The sequence below is a fragment of the Salmo salar genome, chromosome ssa22 (genome assembly GCF_905237065.1).
Source record: "Salmo salar chromosome ssa22, Ssal_v3.1, whole genome shotgun sequence".
In the NCBI taxonomy this organism is placed as follows: Eukaryota; Metazoa; Chordata; class Actinopteri; order Salmoniformes; family Salmonidae; genus Salmo; species Salmo salar.
In genome coordinates this window covers 21,428,253-21,449,813 of record NC_059463.1, presented here as the reverse complement: position 1 = coordinate 21,449,813, position 21,561 = coordinate 21,428,253, and the positions used below count along the sequence as shown (strand labels likewise).

Sequence of the window (21,561 nt, the reverse complement as noted above, 5' to 3'; positions counted from 1 at the left end):
TGTCAAGTACAGAACTAAGCCAACCTCAGCGTGAGCTTTGGTTGCGAATGGTATGAACTTTGAACTCTCATTCACTACAGAAGTGATACTTCCTAGCCGTTGAGTTAGCAGCGGCCGCTGTAGACGTGGGCTAGGAAAGGACGGAAGACGGACCCCGTCTAACACACAACGAAGATACTACAACGTATCCATTTTACCACCAGTGACATTCTTCCGAGGACAGGAAGATCCCTGTTGGCCAACACGGCCAGGATCTACGACCAACCTACCGAAGCGCAGCTCAGAGTAAATATTTATTGCATTTTCCTTTTCCAAATGGGCGGTAATGTAGAATGCATACGATACTGTATTTAAAATGGCATAGCTGCTTTCTCTGTTCCTCAGTCTTCCCGCTCTTTCATTCAAGCCTAACCCCCTTTCTTTGTGTAACAAGCCGCCATGCCGGTTTAGCCCACTAGGGCACATTCTCCTATAATTTCCTTGTAACCATATCTGTTTATGCATTTCTGTGAATTATTTAGTTTAGTAAATAAATGATTTTAAGACAAATGATGTATGGATGACTCATAGTGAAGACTGGATTCATGCAGATAACCAACAATTTACGACGTTTGGAATGAGATTGACGTGAGCTAAATAACACATCATTAATCAGAAGACTCAGATCAGATAGTATGATATCTGAAAGTTATATTAGGAAAATCATAACTTTGTAATCTGAATATTTTCCTTGGTGCCCGAGCTCCTTGTTAATTACAGTTACACGATTAACCTGTTATGGCTAGGGGGCAGTATTTTCACGGCCGGATAAAAAACGTACCCAATTTAATCTGATTATTACTCCTGCCCAGAAACTATAATATGCATATAATTATTAGCTTTGGATAGAAAACACTCCAAAGTTTCTAAAACTGTTTGAATGGTGTCTGTGAGTATAACAGAACTCATTTGGCAGGCCAAAACCTGAGAAGATTTGTAATTCGCGCCACGCCTATCATTGGATATTGGAGCAGGTGTTCCGCTAGCGGAACGTCTAGATGTTTAATCAGTTTAATCGCGTAATAATAATTACAGAGAGTTATTTGATAAACATGTCTTCCGTTTTAATGATTCCAAAGACACGACAATTGTATTGTATTGTATTCACTAGTACTTCCTGTTTGAGTTTTTGCTTGTAAGCAGGAAGCAGGAGGATAGTGTTATAGGTTATAATCCATGGCAATCATATGAACCTGTTTCCTTACATATGAACCTGTTTCCAATCACATTTCCTGTTAAAAATAAAGGGAAAGGAAAATATGAATCAAGAAGTAAAAATTTTACCTATTCCAACCTCTATCTTTATGCTGTGTATATATTTAGCAGTAATATTTCACGGAAACAGTCCTACAAAACAAATCCAAAGGGAGAGAATCCAAATGCGTTGCTTTTTGGAGCAAGAGAGTCAGATATGAATGAGACCACTTTCAGTTGACACCTACATGAATCTATCATGTTGAATGGAAAAATATTGCTCCAGCAAACATGCTTTTGCACCTTTGTAAGGGATTTAAAAAATAAATTAAGACCTAAAACTATTTTCCACAGCATTGATTCGATTTGACAGACTTGCATACTACACATGGTCTCAAAGTTTCTGCATATTATGTGAAGCAATTTGCATGTGAGGTTCTCAGTAATTTGATCAACCTCATCACAAAATGATACATGTCTAATTAATTCACACTAATTAGGTAAAAACCAAAGTCATTTTAGAGTAGCAAATTAGTGTTAAAACAATAGCTTTCACCCAGAGGCCTGCACTGTAACAGAAAAATAAACGTAGTAATTCCAATTTTGTCTAACAATTAGACATCAAGGTTACCAGAGGATTATTACAATATAACATATTTTAGTTCAACGTTTTTCTCCAGGTTTTGTGAAAGCATTCAGAGATAAACCTTTAACCTACGTTACATACTGTAGTTTTGGTTTGCTCTCATCAGACTTCACCATATAATTATATATAAAACCAAAAGGGACAGCATATTAGTGTGAAAATCATAAAAATAATTCAGTGCTTCAATATAATGTGAGTACTGTTAGGATGCATGCATAGACTGATACTGGTGTAAGAAAAAATCTGCTAATTTCTCAATAGTATCAAATATTTGTGTCCTCTAACCAGTAGACATCAAGTGGGAAGAGGCAAAGCAAGTCCACAGTGACCCTGTTTTTTAAGGACAGGTACACCATGCCTGCACCATAGAAGCCCCCTATTGGTATAATCAGTTATACAGTCACAAACATCTGTTTGTAGTGGGAAAGAAGACAAGGAAAGGAAGTCATTTCAGGGGACTTTCTTTAATTTGTCCAATTCTTTAAGGTCAGTCTGGATAAAGGCAATGAAATTACGAAAGGACCATTGAGACGCAGTACTTTAGTTTCCCACTCTTCATTGAAAGGGCCAATCACAGGTGACCTGGGCTTCGCCAGTCGTACAGGGGAAACACTTTAGTTTCTCTGCCGCTCTCATCGGCAGTCTTTCCCGGCCCAGCACCTCCAGATCATCCCCCTGGCCTCGCCTCTTCATTCTACAGTACATGTTCTCGTAGAGGAACTGTAAAGAGAGGAGGAAATTACTCCTTTATGATCCCTGCTGCCTTGCTGATCGGGAGAAATTCATTAATCAAAAAGTGACACATACTTTGTTCTCATTAGGCTCAAACTGAAATAATCTAATTCCTTTTGTACCATTGGTAATCCCTAAAGGTCAGTTTCTTTATTCCATCCAGCAGCGCTGGGGCTAGGGAGGCCTTGACAGCCGAAAGTAACTACATCGCGCCTTAATAAATACATTTCACGGACAATGCACAGTCCTCTAGGAGTCCTTAAGTAACAATAGCCTACTAGTCAGCCCTCTTGATAATATATTTCCACTGAGCTCAATACAGTGTTACTCTCAATTTACAAGGGGAATTAAAGCTTTAACTCATATTGATTGTGCTGCTCTACTGAAACAAACACACTGAAAATCAGAAGTGACATGGTGTGTGCTGTTGCTACCGTGACGGCGCCCGTTTGAGACTGATAACGGCGGGCTTGCTCCTCCTCTGCCCCATGCTGGGAAAACACATCAGGCAAATGGAAGATGTCAACATAAAGTTCTATTTGGAAGATATACTCATCTATTTAAGATATTACATTCACTCTGGCATTCTAACTCCAGGCCATCAAACAATAAAGGAATAGAAAATAGCTATGAATGATGTTGTTATACAGTACCAATAAATGTATTACCCATTGAATGATACATCAATGAGCGATAGCTGGAATATACAGATGATTAAGATGCTGAGCAATGCAGAGAGTGCTCATGCAAAGTAGGACTTTTCAGCTGGAAGGGGGCTTCTTAGCTGGAGTACAGTAGGCAAAAGGAATTAATTTTCTTTTAGAGGAGAAAAAAATGTCCCACTTTGAAGTGAATGACCCTGTTTACATGCACACCAATATCACATTATTATTCGGTATACTTAAGTATTCTGTTTTTGAGTTGATGCATATAAACCTCATATCCCGTTTACAATAACCTGAAAAAGATTGTATCCCGGTAATGAGAAACCTGGATAAGATGCCTGGGATATTCTGGTCTAAGATGGGATACTGTGACATGTAAACATCCTATCCTGTTTACTATTGGTTTTGCGGCCTGCACATGCTCAGTTTCACATATAGGTGTTGTGTGATGATGTTTTCATCTGATTGTCAAACAAATCACTTCAAAAAGTAGGTTACCTGCACAGTTGATCCTCCATAATAATTTTGCCTACTGTAATGAATTTACTATAATTTACTACTGGCTACGTCCACTCCTAATTCAGCCTCTGAAATGTAATGGCAAAAATTTAGATTTCCGCCTAAACAGTAATTGCTTTAGTGAGCAGTTATATGATAAGGACACAACGTATTACCATCGGAAAGAAAACACCTGGGAGATTATAAGGAAATGGTCAGAGCATAGATAGGAATGGCACAGTTCAGATCAAGCACACACAAACTAACAATTTTTTATTTTAAATGTTTTTTAAGTAATCTTTTATGGACAAACTATAAGTCAATTATTGAGGAATAGAGCTGGAAACACATCAGCTGGCTTCCACAATGACTCACAAACTTCAGGGGAAAGAAATGGGATTGATAGACAACAGCTAGTACTTTCAGATGTTTTAGTAAGGTGCGGTCAAAGATCATCTCCAAGTGTACCCTCAAAGTTATTGGTCATTATAAAAACTATTTCTACAATATCAACCTCTCTCAAACAGTTTGGTGGTGTCAGGGGATATCCAGGAGACATCCAAGTGTCCTTTCAACCTCTCCAAAGTGTCCGAATGGGGTAATTCCACTACTGTTACACATTGAATAAGCCTAAAGTTGTTGGTCACAATAAAAACACAATTTCTACAATATCAATGGGGAAGGCCCTAAAAATTGCCAGAATACAGCCACCCTAGTCATAGACTTTTATCTCTGTTACTGCACGGCAAGCGGTAACGGAGCACCATGTCTAGGTCTAAAAGGCTTCTTAACTCTTAAGGATTCGCCTAAAATGACATACCCAAATCTAACTGCCTGTAGCTCAGGACCTGAAGCAAGGATATGCATTTTCTTTATACCATTTGAAAGGAAACACTTGGAAGTTTGTGTAAATGAGAAATTAACCTGTTAGGGCTAGGGGGCAGTATTGACACGGCCAGATAAAAAACGTACCCGATTTAATCTGCCCAGTAACTAAAATATGCATATAATTATTGGCTTTGGATAGAAAACACCCTAAAGTTTCTAAAACTGTTTGATTGGTGTCTGTGAGTATAACATAACTCATATGGCAGGCCAAAACCTGAGAAGATTCCTTACAGGAAGTGGCCTGTCTGACAAGTTGTGTCTCATCTTGGCTCTTTTTATTGAAGACTGAGGAGCTTTGCTATAACGTGACACTTCCTACGGCTCCCATAGGCTCTCAGAGCCCGGGAAAAAGCTGAACGATATCGAGGCAGCCTCTGGCTGAAACACTTTATCGCGTTTGGCAAGTGGCCGATCAGAGTACTATGGGCTTAGGCGCGTGCCCGAGTCGACCCCATGCTTTATTTTCTTTCGTCTGTTTACCTAAACGCAGATTCCTGGTCGGAATATTATCGCTTTTTTACGAGAAAAATTGCATAAAAATGGATTTTAAACAGCGGTTGGCATGCTTCGAAGTACGGTAATGGAATATTTACAATTCTTTTGTCACGAAATGCGCCATGCTCGTAACCCTTATTTACCCTTTCGGATAGTGTCTTGAACGCACGAACAAAACGCCGCTATTTGGACATAACTATGGATTATTTTGGACCAAACCAACATTTGTTATTGAAGTAGAAGTCCTGGGAGTGCATTCTGACGAAGAACACCAAAGGTAATAACATTTTTCTTATAGTAAATCTGACTTTGGTGAGTGCTAAACTTGCTGGGTGTCTAAATAGCTAGCCTTGTGATGCCGGGCTATCTACTGAGAATATTGCAAAATGTGCTTTCACCGAAAAGCTATTTTAAAATTGGACATATCGAGTGCATAGAGGAGTTTTGCATCTATAATTCTTAAAATAATTGTTATGCTTTTTGTGAACGTTTATCGTGAGTAATTTAGTAAATTCTCCGGAAGTTTGCGGGGGGTATGCTAGTTCTGAACGTCACATGCTAATGTAAAAAGCTGGTTTTTGATATAAATATGAACTTGATTGAACAAAACATGCATGTATTGTATAACATAATGTCCTAGGTGTGTCATCTGATGAAGATCATCAAAGGTTAGTGCTGCATTTAGCTGTCTTCTGGGTTTTTGTGACATTATATGCTAGCTTGAAAAATGGGTGTCTGATTATTTCTGGCTGGGTACTCTGCTGACATAATCTAATGTTTTGCTTTCGTTGTAAAGCCTTTTTGAAATCGGACAGTGTGGTTAGATTAACGAGAGTCTTGTCTTTAAAATGGTGTAAAATAGTCATATGTTTGAGAAATTGAAGTAATAGCATTTCTAAGGTATTTGAATAACGCGCCACAGGATTCCACTGGCTGTTACGTAGGTGGGACGATTTCGTCCCGCCGGCCCTAGAGAGGTTAATGTAGGAGAATATAACACATTAGATCTGGTAAAAGATAATACAAAGAAAAGAACATGCGCTTTTTTGTATTTTTTTGTACCATCGTCTTTGAAATGCAAGAGAAAGGCCATAATGTATTATTCCAGCCCAAGTGCAATTTAGACTTAGTTGGCAGCAGTGTATGTGCAAAGTGTGCCTAATTGGTTTATTCATACATTTTCAGGTTCATAATTGTGCACTTTCCTCAAACAATAGCATGGTATAGTTTCACTGCAATAGCTACTGTAAATTGGACAGTGCAGTTAGATTAACAAGATTTAATATTTCTGCCCATATCAGATATGTCTATGTCCTGCGATTGTTTTTATCTATGCATAGTCACTTTACCTACATGTAAGGTACCAGTCAAAAGTTTGGACACACTTACTCATTCCAGAGTTTTTCTTTATTTTTACTTTTTCTACATTGTAGAATAATTTGGAAGACATCAAAACTATGAAATAACACATATGGAATCATATATGAACCAAAAAATTGTTAAACAAATCAAAATATATTTTATATTTCAGATTCTTCAACGTAGCCACCCTTTGCACACTCTTGGCATTCTCTCAACCAGCTTCATGAGGTAGTCACCTGGTATGCATTTCAATTCACAGGTGTGCCTTGTTAATAGTTAATTTGTTGAATTTATTTTCTTAATATGTTTGAGCCAATCAGTTGTGTTGTGACAATGTAAGGGTTGTATACAGAAGTTAGCCCTATTTGGTAAAATACCAAGTCCATATTATGGCAAGAACAGCTCAAATAATCAAAGTGAAACGACAGTCCATCATTACTTTAAGACATGAAGTTCAGTCAATGCGGAAAATTCCATGAACTTTGAAAGTTTCTTAAAGTGAAGTCACAAAAACCATCAAGCGACATGATGAAACTGGCTCTCATGAGGACTGCCAAAGGAAGAAAAGACCCAGAGTTACCTCTGCTGCAGAGGATAAGTTCAATAGAGTTTCCAGCCTCAGAAATTACAACCCAAATAAATGTTTCACAGAGTTCAACTAAAATATACATCTCAATATCAACTGTTCAGAGGAGATGGTCGAATTGCTGCAAAGAAACCACTACTAAAGGACACCAATAAGAAGAAGAGACTTGCTTGGGCCAAGAAACATGAGCAATGGACATTAGAGCGGTGGAAATCTGTCCTTTGGTCTGATGAGTCCAAATTTGAGATTTTGGGTTCCAACCTCTATGTCTTTGTGAGACCCAGAGTAGGTGAGCGGATGATCTCTGCATGTGTAGTTCCCACCGTGAAGCATGGAGGAGGAGGTGTGATGGTGTGGTGGGGCTTCGCTGGTGACACTGTCAGTGATTTATTTAGAATTCAAGGCACACTTAACCAGCATGGCTTCCACAGCATTCTACAGCAATACCCCAGTCCATCTGGTTTGTGCTTAGTGGGACTATCATTTGTTTTTTTCAACATGACAATGACCCAACACACTTCAAGGCTGAGTAAGGGCTATTTGATCAAGAAGGAGAGTCATGGAGTGCTGCATCAGATGACCTGGCCTCCACAATCACCCAACCTCAACCAAATTGAGATGGTTTGGGATGAGTTGTTCCGCAGAGTGAAGGAAAAGCAGCAAACAAGTGCTCAGCATATGTGGGAACTCCTTCAAGACTGTTGGGAAATCATTCCAGGTGAAGCTGGTTGACAGAATGCCAAGAGTGTGCAAAGCTGTCATCAAGGCAAAGGGTTGCTACTTTGAATAATCTCAAATATAAAATATATTTTGATTACAAAATTATTCCATATGTGTTATTTCATAGTTTTGATGTCTTCACTATTATTCTACAATATAGAAAATAGTAAAAATAAAGAAAAACCTTGAATGAGTAGGGGTTTCCAAACTTTTGACTGGTACTGTATACAATATTTACCTACTTTGGAATGATACACAGGATATAGCCCCAACAGGACAGGACTCCGCTATACTGTAAAAAATACTAAACACCTATAGTAAACTATAGAGCGGTACACAAAATAATTTAATGACAGATCTAAAACAAAATCCAATCGTTCTAGAGTCATAGTAGTCTTGGTCGAGGTCGCTCCCAGCATCTGTGTATCACTCACTAAGAATTTCCTCCAAAGCCTCTTCTCGGTATACCTGGCTTTTGTCATCTTTTTACCCCCCTGATCAAATCAAATCAAGTCACATTTTATTAGTCACATGTGCCGAATACAACAAGTGTAGACCTTACAGTGAAATGCTTTCTTATGAGCCCCTGGCCACAGTTGAAAAAAAATATGGATAAGAATAAGAGATAAAAGTAACAAGTAATTAAAATGGAGCTGTTAAAAATAACAATATATACAGAGGCGTGCCTGTACAGAGTCAATGTGTGGGGGCACCGGTTAGTTGCATAGTAGTTAGTATGTACATGTAGGTAGAGATAATTAAAGTGACTATGCATAGATGACTACAGAGAATGGCAGTGGTGTGGTGTGTGTGTGTGTGTGTGGGGGTGGGGGGGGTGGGGGGGGTGGTGTTAAAACCTCTTATGGACAGACGTTCCGCTAGTGGAACGCCTCACCAATATCCAATGGTAGCACCTGGCGCGAAATACGAAAAACCTTAAAAATGCTATAATTTCAATTTCTCAAACATATGACTATTTCACAGCATTTGAAAGATGAGACTCTCCTTTATCTAACCACACTGTCCGATTTCAAAAAAGGCTTTACAACGAAAGCAAAACATTAGATTATGTCAGCAGAGTACCCAGCCAGAAATAATCAGACACCCATTTTTCAAGCTAGCATATAATGTCACATAAACCCAAACCACAGCTAAATGCAGCACTAGCCTTTAATGATCTTCATCAGAGGACACTCCTAGGACATTATGTTATACAATACATGCATGTTTTGTTCAATCAAGTTCATATTTATATCAAAAACCAACTTTTTACATTAGCATGTGACGTTCAGAACTAGCATACCCACCGCAAACTTCCGGTGAATTTACTAAATTACTCACGATAAATGTTAACAAAAAACATAACAATTATTTTAAGAATTATAGATACAGAACTCCTTTATGCAATCGCGGTGTCCGATTTTAAAATAGCTTTTCGGTGAAAGCACATTTTGCAATATTCTGAGTAGATAGCCCGGCCATCACGGCTAGCTAATTTGACACCCACCAAGTTTGGCCCTCACCAAACTCAGATTTACTGTTAGAAAAATTGGATTACCTTTGCTGTTCTTCATCAGAATGCACTCCCAGGACTTCTACTTCAACAAATGTTGTTTTGGTTCGAAATAATCCATAGTTATATCCAAATAGCTCAGTTTTGTTCGTGCGTTCAAGTCACTATCCGAAGGGTGACGCACCGGCGTATTTCGTGACAAAAAAATTCAAAATATTCCATTACAGTACTTCGAAGCATGTCAAACGCTGTTTAAAATACATTTTTATGCTATTTTTCTCGTAAAATAACGATAATATTCCAACTGGGCGACGATGTATTCGTTCAAACACTGAAAGAAAAAAATGGAGTCGTCTCGTGCACGAGCGCCTCAGTGTCATTGTTCCCAGAAGGACCACTCACAAAAACCCCTGCTGTTTTTCGCCCCGAGACTGCAGAGCTCTCATTCCACTTTCTGGTGCCTTCCTAGAGCCAATGAAAGCCTTAGAAAATGTCACGTTACAGCAGAGATGCTGTATTTTTGATAGAGATGCCCTAGAAGGACAAGAAATGGTCAGACAGGGCACTTCCTGTATAGAATCTTCTCAGGTTTTGGCCTGCCATATGAGTTCTGTTATACTCACAGACACCATTCAAACAGTTTTAGAAACGTTAGAGTGTTTTCTATCCAAATATACTAATTATATGCATATTCTAGTTTTGGCAGGAGTAGTAACCAGATTAAATCGGGCATGTTTTTTTATCTGGCCGTGAAAATACTGCCCCTTATACCAAACAGGTTAACTTCTCTAGGGCCAGTGGGACGAAATCGTCCCACCTACTCAACAGCCAGTTGATTCCCGTGGCGCGTTATTCAAATACCTTAGAAATGCTATTACTTCAATTTCTCAAACATATGACTATTTTACACCATTTTAAAGACAAGACTCTCGTTAATCTAACCACACTGTCCGATTTCAAAAAGGCTTTACAACGAAAGCAAAACATTAGATTATGTCAGCAGAGTACCCAGCCAGAAATAATCAGACACCCATTTTTCAAGCTAGCATATAATGTCACATAAACCCAAACCACAGCTAAATGCAGCACTAACCTTTGATGATCTTCATCAGATGACAACCCTAGGACATTATGTTATACAATACATGCATGTTTTGTTCAATCAAGTTCATATTTATATCAAAAAACAGCTTTTTACATTAGCATGTGACGTTCAGAACTAGCATACCCCCCGCAAACTTCCGGTGAATTTACTAAATTACTCACGATAAACGTTCACAAAAAACATAACAATTATTTTAAGAATTATAGATACAGAACTACTCTATGCACTCGCTATGTCCGATTTTAAAATAGCTTTTCGGTGAAAGCACATTTTGCAATATTCTAAGTAGATAGCCCGGCATCACAGGGCTAGCTATTTAGACACCCACCAAGTTTAGCCCTGACCAAAGTGAGATTTACTATAAGAAAAATGTTATTACCTTTGCTGTTCTTCGTCAGAATGCACTCCCAGGACTTCTACTTCAATAACAAATGTTGGTTTGGTTCAAAATAATCCATAGTTATGTTCAAATAACCTCTGTTTTGTTTGTGCGTTCAAGACACTATCCGAATGGTAAAGAAGGGTGACGAGCACGACACATTTCGTGACAAAAAAAAATCTAAATATTCCATTACCGTACTTCGAAGCATGTCAACCGCTGTTTAAAATCAATTTTTATGCCATTTTTCTCGTAAAAAAGCGGTAATATTCCGACCGGGAAAGCGTGTTTATGTTCAAAGAGAGAGAAACTAAAAACATGGGATCCCCTCGTGCACGAGCCTCCGTCTGATTGTCCTCTGATAGACCACTTAACCAAGGCGCTAAAGTTTTTCAGCCAGCGGCTGGAATTACATCATTCAGCTTTTTCCTGGGTTCTGAGAGCCTATGGGAGCCGTAGGAAGTGTCACGTTACAGCAAAGATCCTAAATGTTCAATAAACAGAGCCAAGATGCCCAAGGAATGGTCAGAGAGGGTACTTCCTGTTTGGAATCTTCTCAGGTTTTTGCCTGCCATATGAGTTCTGTTATACTCACAGACACCATTCAAACAGTTTTAGAAACTTTAGGGTGTTTTCTATCCATAGCCAATAATTATATGCATATTCTAGTTTCTGGGCAGTAGTAATAACCAGATTAAATCGGGTACGTTTTTTTATCCGGCCGTGTAAATACTGCCCCCTAGCCCTAACAGGTTAAAAGTCTGAGTAGCCATTTGACTAGATGTTCAGGAGTCTTATGGGTTGGGGGGTAAAAGCTGTTTAGAAGCCTCTTGGACATAGACTTGGCACTCCGGTACAGCTTGTCGTGTGGTAAAAGAGAGAACAGTCTATGACTAGGGTGGCTGGAGTCTTTAGGGTGGCTGGAGTCTTTGACAATTTTCATACACTGCCTGGTATAGAGGTCCTGGATGGCAGGAAGCGTGGCCCCAGTGATGTACTGGGCCGTTCACACTACCCTCTTTAGTGCCTTGCGGTCAGAGGCCGAGCAGTTGCCATACCAGGCAGTGATGCAACCAGTCAGGATGCTCTTGATGGTGCAGCTGTAGAACCTTTTAAGGATCTGAGGACCCATGCAAAATCTTTTCAGTCTCCTGAGAGGGAATAGGTTTTGTCGTGCCCGCTTCACGACTGCCATGGTGTGCATGGACCATGTTAGTTTGTTGGTGATGTGGACGCCAAGGAACTTCAAGCTCTCAACCTGCTCTACTGCAGCCCCGTCGATTAGAATGGGGGTGTGCTCGGTCCTCTATTTCCTGTAGTCCACAATCATCTCCTTTGTCTTGATCATGTTGAGGGAGAGGTTGTTGTCCTGGCACCACACGGCCAGGTCTCTGACCTCCTCCCTATAGGCTGACTCGTCATTGTCGGTGATCATGCCTACCACCTTTGTGTCATCGGCAAATCTAATGATGGTGTTAGAGTCGTGCCTGGCCGCGCAGTCATGGGTGAACAGGGAGCACAGGAGGAGGCTGAGCACGCACCCCTGAGGGGCCCCTGTGTTGAGGATCAGCGTGGCGGCTGTGTTGTTACCTACCCTTACCACCTGGGGGCGGCCCATTAGGAAGTCCAGGATCCAGTTGCATAGGGAGCTGTTTAGTCTTAGTGTTTAGTTTTAGTGTTATTTGCCTCGAAGGGAGCATAGAAGTAGTTTAGCTTGTCTAGTAGGCTCGTGTCACTGGGCAGCTCTCGGCTTTGCTTCCCTTTGTATTCTGTAATGGTTTGCAGGCCCTGCCACATCCGACGAGCGTCAGAGCCGGTGTAGTACGACTCTATCTTAGTCCTGTATTGACGCTCTGCCTGTTTGATGGTTCGTCCGAGGGCATAGCGGGATTTTTTTTATAAGCTTCCGGGTTAGAGTTCCGCTCCTTGAAAGTGGCAGCTTAGCCTTTAGCTCTGTGCGGATGCTGCATGTAATCCATGGTTTCTGGTTGGGGTATGTACGTATGGTCACTGTGGGGACAGCGTCAACGATGCACTTACTGATTACGCCTATGACAGATGTTGTGTACTCCTCAATGCCATTGGAGATGTCCCGGAGCATATTCCAGTCTTTACTAGCAAAACAGTCCTGTAGCTTAGCATCTGCTTCATCTGACCACTTTTTTATTGATCTAGTCACTGGTGCTTCCTGCTTTAATTTTTGCTTGTAAGCATGAATCAGGAGGATATAATTATTGTCAGATTTGCCAAATGGAGGGTGAGGGAGAGCTTTGTAGTCATCTCTGTGTGTTAAGTATAGGTGGTCCAGAGTTCTTTTCCCTCTGGTTACACATTTAACATGTTGATAGAAATCAGGTAAACTGATTTAAGTTTCCCTGCATTAAAGTCCCCGGCAAGTAGGCGCACCACCTCTGGGTGAGTGTTTTCTTGTTTGCTTATAGCGGAATACAGCCTTTGACAGTGGTGGTACGTAAACAGCTACAAAGAATTTAGATGAGAACTCTCTCGCTATGTAATGTGGTCTGCTGCTTATCATGAGAAACTCTACCTCAGGCGAGCAATGGCTCGAGACTTCCTTAGATATCGTGCACCAGCTGTTGTTTTTCAAAAATGCTGTTCTAACCTGCCGGTACATCGTATAACCAGCCAGCTGTATGTTGATATTGTCGTCGTTCAGCCACGACTCTGTGAAGCATAAGATGTTACAGTTTCTGTTACAGTTTTTAATGTCCTGTTGGGTAGTTTGCTTGGTTTTTCCCTGATACATCTCTTTCCCTTACATCCCTGATAAGCCATTGTTATGCCAAAGCAATGAAAGAATTAGTTCAAAATACTATGACGCGCTCTGTGCATTCTCAGTGCGTATAGCAATCGGCCGCATTACGCAAAAGAGCTTGTCAGACCTACGTAGTCCCATCCAGGTCATCTGATATTGTAAGGAAGTCTGTGTGTAGCTGGTGTATGGGAGTCAGGCGCAGGACAGCAGATATGAGTAAATACCCGTATTTTACTCAACATAATATAAATGCAATACAAAAACAGAGCCCACAATAACGGACCTTCCTACATAGAAACAATCACTCACAAACAAACCTGGGGGAACAGAGTGTTAAATAATGAACAGGTAATTGGGGGATTGAAACCAGGTGTGTAAGACAAAGACAAAACAAATGGAAAATGAAAAGTGGATCGGCGATGGCTAGAAGGCCAGTGAAGTCGACCGCCGAACGCCGCCCGAACAAGGAGAGGGACCCACTTCGGCGGAAGTCGTGACAGATATACTGTAATGCTTATCTTATTGGCTGCAAGACTGTCCATCTTTCATTTTAGTCGCTCTCCAATCTAATGCTATAAAGATAAAAACGCCACGCTTTTAGTGCGCAAAAATATAGTCAATGGGTGGACATTTGATGTTCTAATTCAGCCATACATTATCTGAGAACATTGATAATAGGCTACTTTTATTTGTAAGAACATAACAATTCATTTGACAGCCCCCAATGTAGCTCTAGCTCAAACACAGACCAAATCGAAGATTATCTCGTAAGATTTTTGTTGTTTAGTGAAAAGTATAAAATTAACTTCTTGACTCTCTGGGCTGTGAATCGACAATGGGAGGTCACAGGCCGACAAATAACATATCCTTATCAGTCTTTGCTTTCACCACATATCAACGTTGTTCAAGATGTATATACACTGCGTGCACAATTGTTAGGCAAATTGTATTCCTCGGGATTAATTTTATTGTTGAACAAACACAATGCTCTCAGTCAATCCAAAATGTTATTGAACCTCAAACCTGAATGTTTAGCAAAGTAAAAGTGAGTTTTGTCTTTCTCAGGGAAATATATGTGTGCACAATTATTTGGCAACTATTAGTGTGCAGAATTATTAGGCAACTAAATTACAAAAATTATTTCTCTCAACTCACTTGTTGATTCTCAATTTTTAGAGTAAGTGTAACTGATAAGTAGCACAAAATGACAATTATATAGCATTTTTGGCCTTTCAAAAATATTCAGTGACCAATATAGCCACCCTTATTTTCAAGAACTGCCATGAGCCTTCCATCCATGGAGTCAGTCAGTTTCTTGATCTGTTCACGATCAATTTTCGCTGAAGCAGCAACCACAGCCTCCCAAATGCTGTTCAAAGAGGTGTATTGTCTTCCCTCACTGTAAATCTCACGTTTGAGAAGGGCCCACAAGTTCTCAATAGGATTTAAGTCAGGTGAGGAAGGGGGCCAGGTCGTTATTCAGGCATCTTTGAGGCCCTTGCTGGCTAGCCAAGCAGTGGAGTACTTGGATGCATGTGATGGAGCATTGTGCTGCATAAAGATCGTGGCCTTCTAGAATGCTGAGGACTTCTTCCTGTACCACTGTTTTACGAAAGAATCTTCCAGAAACTGGCAGTAGGTTTGGGAGTTGAGTTACAGTCCATCTTCAACCCGAAAAGGTCCAACTACCACATCCTCAATGATAGCAGCCCATACCAGTACCCCTCCTTCACATTGCTGGCACCTGACTCAAAGTGGTGCCCTGTGTCCATTACTGATCCAGCCACGGGCCCATCCAATTGGTCCATCAAGAGTCACTTTCATTTCATCTGTCCATAAAACCTTTGAAAAATCTGTCTTCAGGTATTTCTTTGCCCAATCTTGACGCTTCAACTTGTGAATCTTATTCAGTGGTGGTCTTGTTTCAGTCTTCTTGACCTTGGCCATGTCTCTGAGCACTTGACACCTTGTACTTTTGAACACCCCAGGTAGGTTGCAGTTCTGGAATACGTTGGCACTGGAGGATAATGGGTTCCTAGTAGTTTGACATTTAATTATTCTCAAGTCTTTTGCAGTTAATTTGCGCCTTTTCTTCCCCACACGTTTTTTGCGCCCCAGTTGACTATTCGCAACAAAACGTTTGATTGTCCGGTGGTCACGCCTCAATAGTTTAGCTATTTAAAGAGTGTCGCATCCATCTGAAAGGAATTTCACATTTTTGGCTTTTCAGTGTCAGTTAAATCTCTTTTTTGGCCCATTTTACCTGAGGAAATGAGGCTGCCTAATAATTATGCAAACCTTGATATAAGGTGTTATTCACTTTTATATGGTTTGGAGTTCGAAAATGTGAATAGAAATAATGATGAGATCAGAATACTCACTTGCCTAATAATTGTGCACGCAGTGTGGTTTTAGCTTCTCTACACTATTGGACTTTGAGTCGCAGCCATATTGACTATGGGATTGTGGGTGTGGGATGCCCTTTTATGGCTGTATGCCCATTGAATAAAACATTTGAAGGTCCCCTATTTAGGGGACCCTACATTTAAGAGGTTAGACAAGTTTCTGCTTATAATTTCCGACATTTGGTAGGCTACTTATTTATCAACTATAGTTTGATACATGTAGCTTCTTTTCTGTCATAATTTGTTGCGCCAGAAGACTAAGTAAAGTAGTGCTCACCAGAATGTATTAGTAATACAGTTAACACTGGTAAAGTTATTTGTTTCGCTTGGAGACTGTAGAGAAAATGCGTTTACTACAAAATATTGGAAAGATTGGTCCTCTGCAAAATGTCCAAATGTCATCAGTTCGACCAGTTTAAGGAAATGAAAAGCTGAGAAAATGACAAAACATATTTCTGATAACACTTCAGTTCGTCTAGGCTGGATATTTGATGTGGTTGAAATACTGTCTGCTTGCATAACAGTGTTAAAGATAACACATTACACACATATTCATATTTTCTCAAGGAATGCTGAAAGAAATCACACTGTTTCAGAGACAAAATTGACATTTGTTGCATAATTTTTGCTTAAATTCATAATTCTACAGGATTTAATATTATACTGAACAAAAATATAAAATGCAACATGCAACACTTTAAACAATTCTACTGGGTTACAGTTCATATAAGGAAATCACTCCATTGAAATAAATTCATTAGGCCCCAATCTATGGATTTCACAAGACTGGGCAGGGGCACAGCCATTGGTGGACCTGGGAGGGCATATGCCCACCCACTTGGGAGCCAAGCCCACCAACTGGGGAGCCAGGCCCAGCCAATCAGAATGAGTTATTCCCCACAAAATTACATACAAAAATACTCCTCAGTTTCATCAGATGTCTGGTTGGCTGGTCTCAGACGATCACGCAGGTGAAGAAGCAGGATGTCGACGTCCTGGGCTGGCGTGGTTAAACGTGGTCTGCAGTTGTGAGGCAGTATGGACATACAGCCAAATTCTCTAAAACAACATTGAAGGCGGCTTATGGTAGAGAAATGAACATTCAATTCTCTGGTGGACATTCCTGGAGTCAGTATGCCAATTGCACACTCACTCAAAACTTGAGACATCTGTGGCATTGTGTTGTGTGACAAAACTTCACATTTTAGAGTGGGCATGTATTGTCCCCAGCAGAAGGTGCACCTGTGTAATGATCATGCTCTTTAAACAACTTCTTGATTTGCCGCGCCTGTCAGATAGATGGATTATCATGGCAAAGGAGAAATGCTCACTAACAGGAATGTAAACAAATTTCTGCACCAAATTGAAGAGAAAAATCCCCTTTTATTTTTGCATATGAAACATTTCTGGAATATTTTATTTCAGCTCATGAAATATGGGACGAACACTTTACATGTTGCGTTTATATTTTTGTTCAGTATATATGTTAAACTACGTGAGAGGTTATAGGCCTACATTCGTTGTCCATATTTCAGTTACTATTCCATTTAACCAATATACTTAAATGAGGACTATTCTGTTTATTCATGGATACAGGGACACATACAATAGGTATATAGAGGCCTCAGGCATTTTAATTTCCTCCTGTAGATCTTTCTCTCTCTTTCTCTCTCTTTTTCTCCTCCCTTGCTGTTATCTCCTGTTTTAGTCCTTCACTCTCTCTATCCATGTCACACTCTCTCTTACAAATATTACACATCATGAAGTCGTATCTCGTTCAGATTGGGTGTAAAGTACATTGCATGAACTCTCCATAAACTGACAGAAATGTGTTCCATAAGTATTCTCTGGGATTGTCATGGAAACAACATGTGCCTCCTTTCAGTGACTGTGATTTGGTTCCTGTTGTGGTTCAGAACGAATCCATTGTGAAGGAACATAATCAGCATGCTATTCAGTACTACGTTAAAGAATAAAACATGGCCTTCATTCATTGCATGTTTTATTGTTTTATACCCTATTAAAAATAAAAGGCTTCAACTTACTCTGGTGCCAATGCTTACTTAGTTAATCTGGCCCAAAGTACAGTGCCTTGCAAAAGTATTCCTATTTTGTTGCATTACAACCTGTAATTTAAATGGATTTTTATTTGGATTTAATGTAATGGACATATACAAAATAGTCCAAATTGGTGAAGTGAAATTAAAAAAATTACTTGTGTCAAAAAACAAAAAAGGAAAAGTGGTGTGTGCATATGTATTCACCGCCTTTGTTATGAAACCCCTAAATAAGATCTGGTGCAACCAATTACCTTCAGAAGTCACATAATTAGCAAGGGGAACTAAGCAAGGGGAACCACCAAGCAAGCGGCACCATGAAGACCAAGGAGCTTTCAAACAGGTCAGGGACAAAGTTGTGAAGAAGTACAGATCAGGGTTGGGTTATAAAAAATATCAGAAACTTTGAACATCCCACGGAGCACCATTAAATCCATGATTAAAAAATGGAAAGAATATGGCACCACAACAAACCTGCCAAGAGATGGCAGCCCACCAAATCTCATGGACCAGGTAAGGAGGGCATTAATCAGAGGCAACAAAGAGACCAAAGATAACCCTGAAGGAGCTGCAAAGCTCCACAGCGGAGATTGGAGTATCTGTCCATGGGACCACTTTAAGCTGTACACTACACAGAGCTGGGCTTTACTGAAGAGTGGCCAGAAAAAAAGCTATTGCTTAAAGAAAAAAATAAGCAAACATGTTTGGAGTTCGCCAAAAGGCATGTGGGAGACTCCCCAAACATATGGAAGAAGGTACTCTGGTCAGATGAGACTAAAATAGATTTTTTTGGCCATCAAGGAAAACGCTATGTATGGCGCGAACCCAACACCTCTCATCACCCCGAGAATACCATCCCCACAGTGAAGCATGGTGGTGGCAGCATCATGGTGTGGGGATCTTTTTCATCGGCAGGGATGGGGAAATTGGTCAGAATTTAAGGAATGATGGATGGCGCTAAATACAGGGAAATTCTTGAAGGAAACCTGTTTCAGTCTTCCAGAGATTTGATACTGGGACAGAGCTTCACCTTCCAGCAGGACAATAACCCTAAGCACACTGCTAAAGCAACACTTGAGTGGTTTAAGGGGAAACATTTAAATGTCTTGGAATGGCCTAGTCAAATTCCAGACCTCAATCCACTTCAGAATCTGTAGTCTGACTTAAAGATTGCTGTACACCAGCGGAACCCATCCAACTTGAAGGAACTGGAGCAGTTTTGCCGGGAAGAATGGGCAAAAATCCCAGTGGCTAGATGTGCCAAGCTTATAGAGACATACCCCAAGAGACTTGCAGCTGTAATTGTTGCAAAGGTGGCTCAACAAAGTATAGACTTTGGGGGGGGGGTGAATAGTTATGCACGCTCAAGTTCTCTTTTTTTGTGTTATTTCTTGTTTGTTTCAAAATAAAAAATATTTTGCATCTTCAAACTGATAGGCATGTTGTGTAAATAAAATTATACAAACTCCCCAAAAATCTATTTTAATTCCAGGTTGTAAGGCAACAAAATTGGAAAAATTCCAAAAGGGGTGAATACTTTCGCAAGCCATTGTATTTAATCTTAAACTAACATGATATCTGCAGCAGAGCAAGGCACGCTGTTTGTTCAGCAACAGCAGAATTGCTGAGTCAGGACCATGCACAGCACCATGACAGGAAAAAGTATACCGTATGCCTCCTGTCGGTGCATCACTGCCCAACCAAGGTACATTAAAATATCACATACTATCTGCCATCTTCAGTTGTTGAAACAATATTCAGTGACATTCAGAGTTGGTAAATGTTAAGAAGCGGCATGTTTAAAAGAAGGATCATGCCATAGTCAGACTGAGAATCAATTTGTAAAATTACCTGCTGGAAAATGTACCACTTGAAAGGAAAAGATTGGCTTTAGGTAAAAATGAGGTAGATATGACATACAGTCATTAGCATACTGTATGAATATAACAAGGGTACTGATTTCTCTCCACACTTTACCCTGGTGCTTCACAGGCATTGCTGCAGCATATTTCCCCAGTACAGTGTTGATATGCTACTCTCAGCACCTAGAGGTGAGAGGGAGTGATCAATAGCTAGCTCAATAGCAGCCATTTGGAAAACAAGCTTGTTTCCTTGGCAAAGCCAACCCAGGGAAAGCACCGGAATGCTAATCCAGGACATCATTTATTCACATTAGTCAAAGCAATAATTTAAACTTTTATCTGGAATTGTGAAATGTAACCTGTATTGAGAAGAGTGCTGGATTTCCACTGACTCGGTGTGCATGGAGGGAAAATGCAATTAGAACACATTTCAACTTGAGTAAAAGGTGTAAATGATCTTATTTCTTTATTACTATGTGCCTCAAAGCAGTCAATTAACACATGAATGATTTACCTATAATGTCAGCATATGAACTTCCTGTGAGGACTTTGACTGCAGTGATTTGTCAACTAGTTAGTGGGATTCAAACTGTTGTGCGGCTTCATGAAGAGTAAAATTAAAAAGTCATTTATATCTATTATTCCAGCATAAATGGTCATTTAAAACAAATCTTTCTTCAGAGGACATTCTTCAAGAGAGGAACAATGCCCGCGATAGCCCAACAGATGGCCTGAAAAGAGACAGAAATCTGCCATTTTTAAGTTTCTATTCACCTGGAAGTAGTGCCAGACTTAGATATTTGTTTGGTACAACATCAAATACCACCTTCAGAGGGAAATGACACAGGTGCTGCTGTGTTTGACTTTTTTTGTTAGAAAATACAACTTTATACACTACTGTTCAAAAGTTAGGGTCACTTAGAAATGTCCTTGTTTTTATATTTGTATTGTCCACCTCCTGGAGATTGCGAGAGCACAGCTTGTATAGAGTGTTCATCTGAGAAAAGATCGAAAAAGAAATGAGCCAATTACAAATACCTCACACAGCCTTAAGAGCGTTCTTTCAGAGGGCAAACACATGTATTTATAAAGCCAGACAGACAACAAACATGTAGACAGATAAAGACAAGACGTTACAAACAACAACTGTGGCTCAGGGTTTCAGGTGAATAAAGTTTTCACACTGTGATCTTAATGCACTCATTGACAATGGGGATCTGTTCAGACACAGACAGCTGCTGATAATCGAATTTAAAGAAACCATGCAGATCCTATAATTTTGAAAAATGGTGCTCTATCGGTCAATAGAACTGTAAGGCCTGAAAACATACACTACCATTCAAAAGTTTGAGGTCACTTACGAAATGTACTTGTTTTTGTGTAGAGGCGACTCCGGGATGCTGGCCTTCTAGGCAGAGTTGCAAAGAAAAAGCCATATCTCAGACTGGCCAATAAAAATAAAAGATTAAGATGGGCACAAGAACACAGACACACGACAGAGGTACTCTTCCTGGAAGGCCAGCATCCCGGAGTAGCCTCTTCACTGTTGACATTGAGACTGGTGTATTGCTGTTACTATTTAATGAGGCTGCCAGTTGAGGACTTGTGAGGCATCTGCTTCTCAAACTAGACACTCTAA

The 21,561-nt window shown here is 40.0% G+C and overlaps 1 long non-coding RNA gene across 1 annotated transcript in view; it reads right to left on the bottom strand.

Moving 5' to 3' along the window:
- Positions 1-2,338: 2,338 nt before the first annotated feature.
- Positions 2,339-21,561, bottom strand: part of LOC106582950 (uncharacterized) — a 52,609-nt gene continuing 33,386 nt past the window's right edge. The window contains exon 4 of the long non-coding RNA XR_001323408.2: positions 2,339-2,599. This is a non-coding gene — a long non-coding RNA (uncharacterized lncRNA). The remainder of the gene's footprint in view (positions 2,600-21,561) is intronic.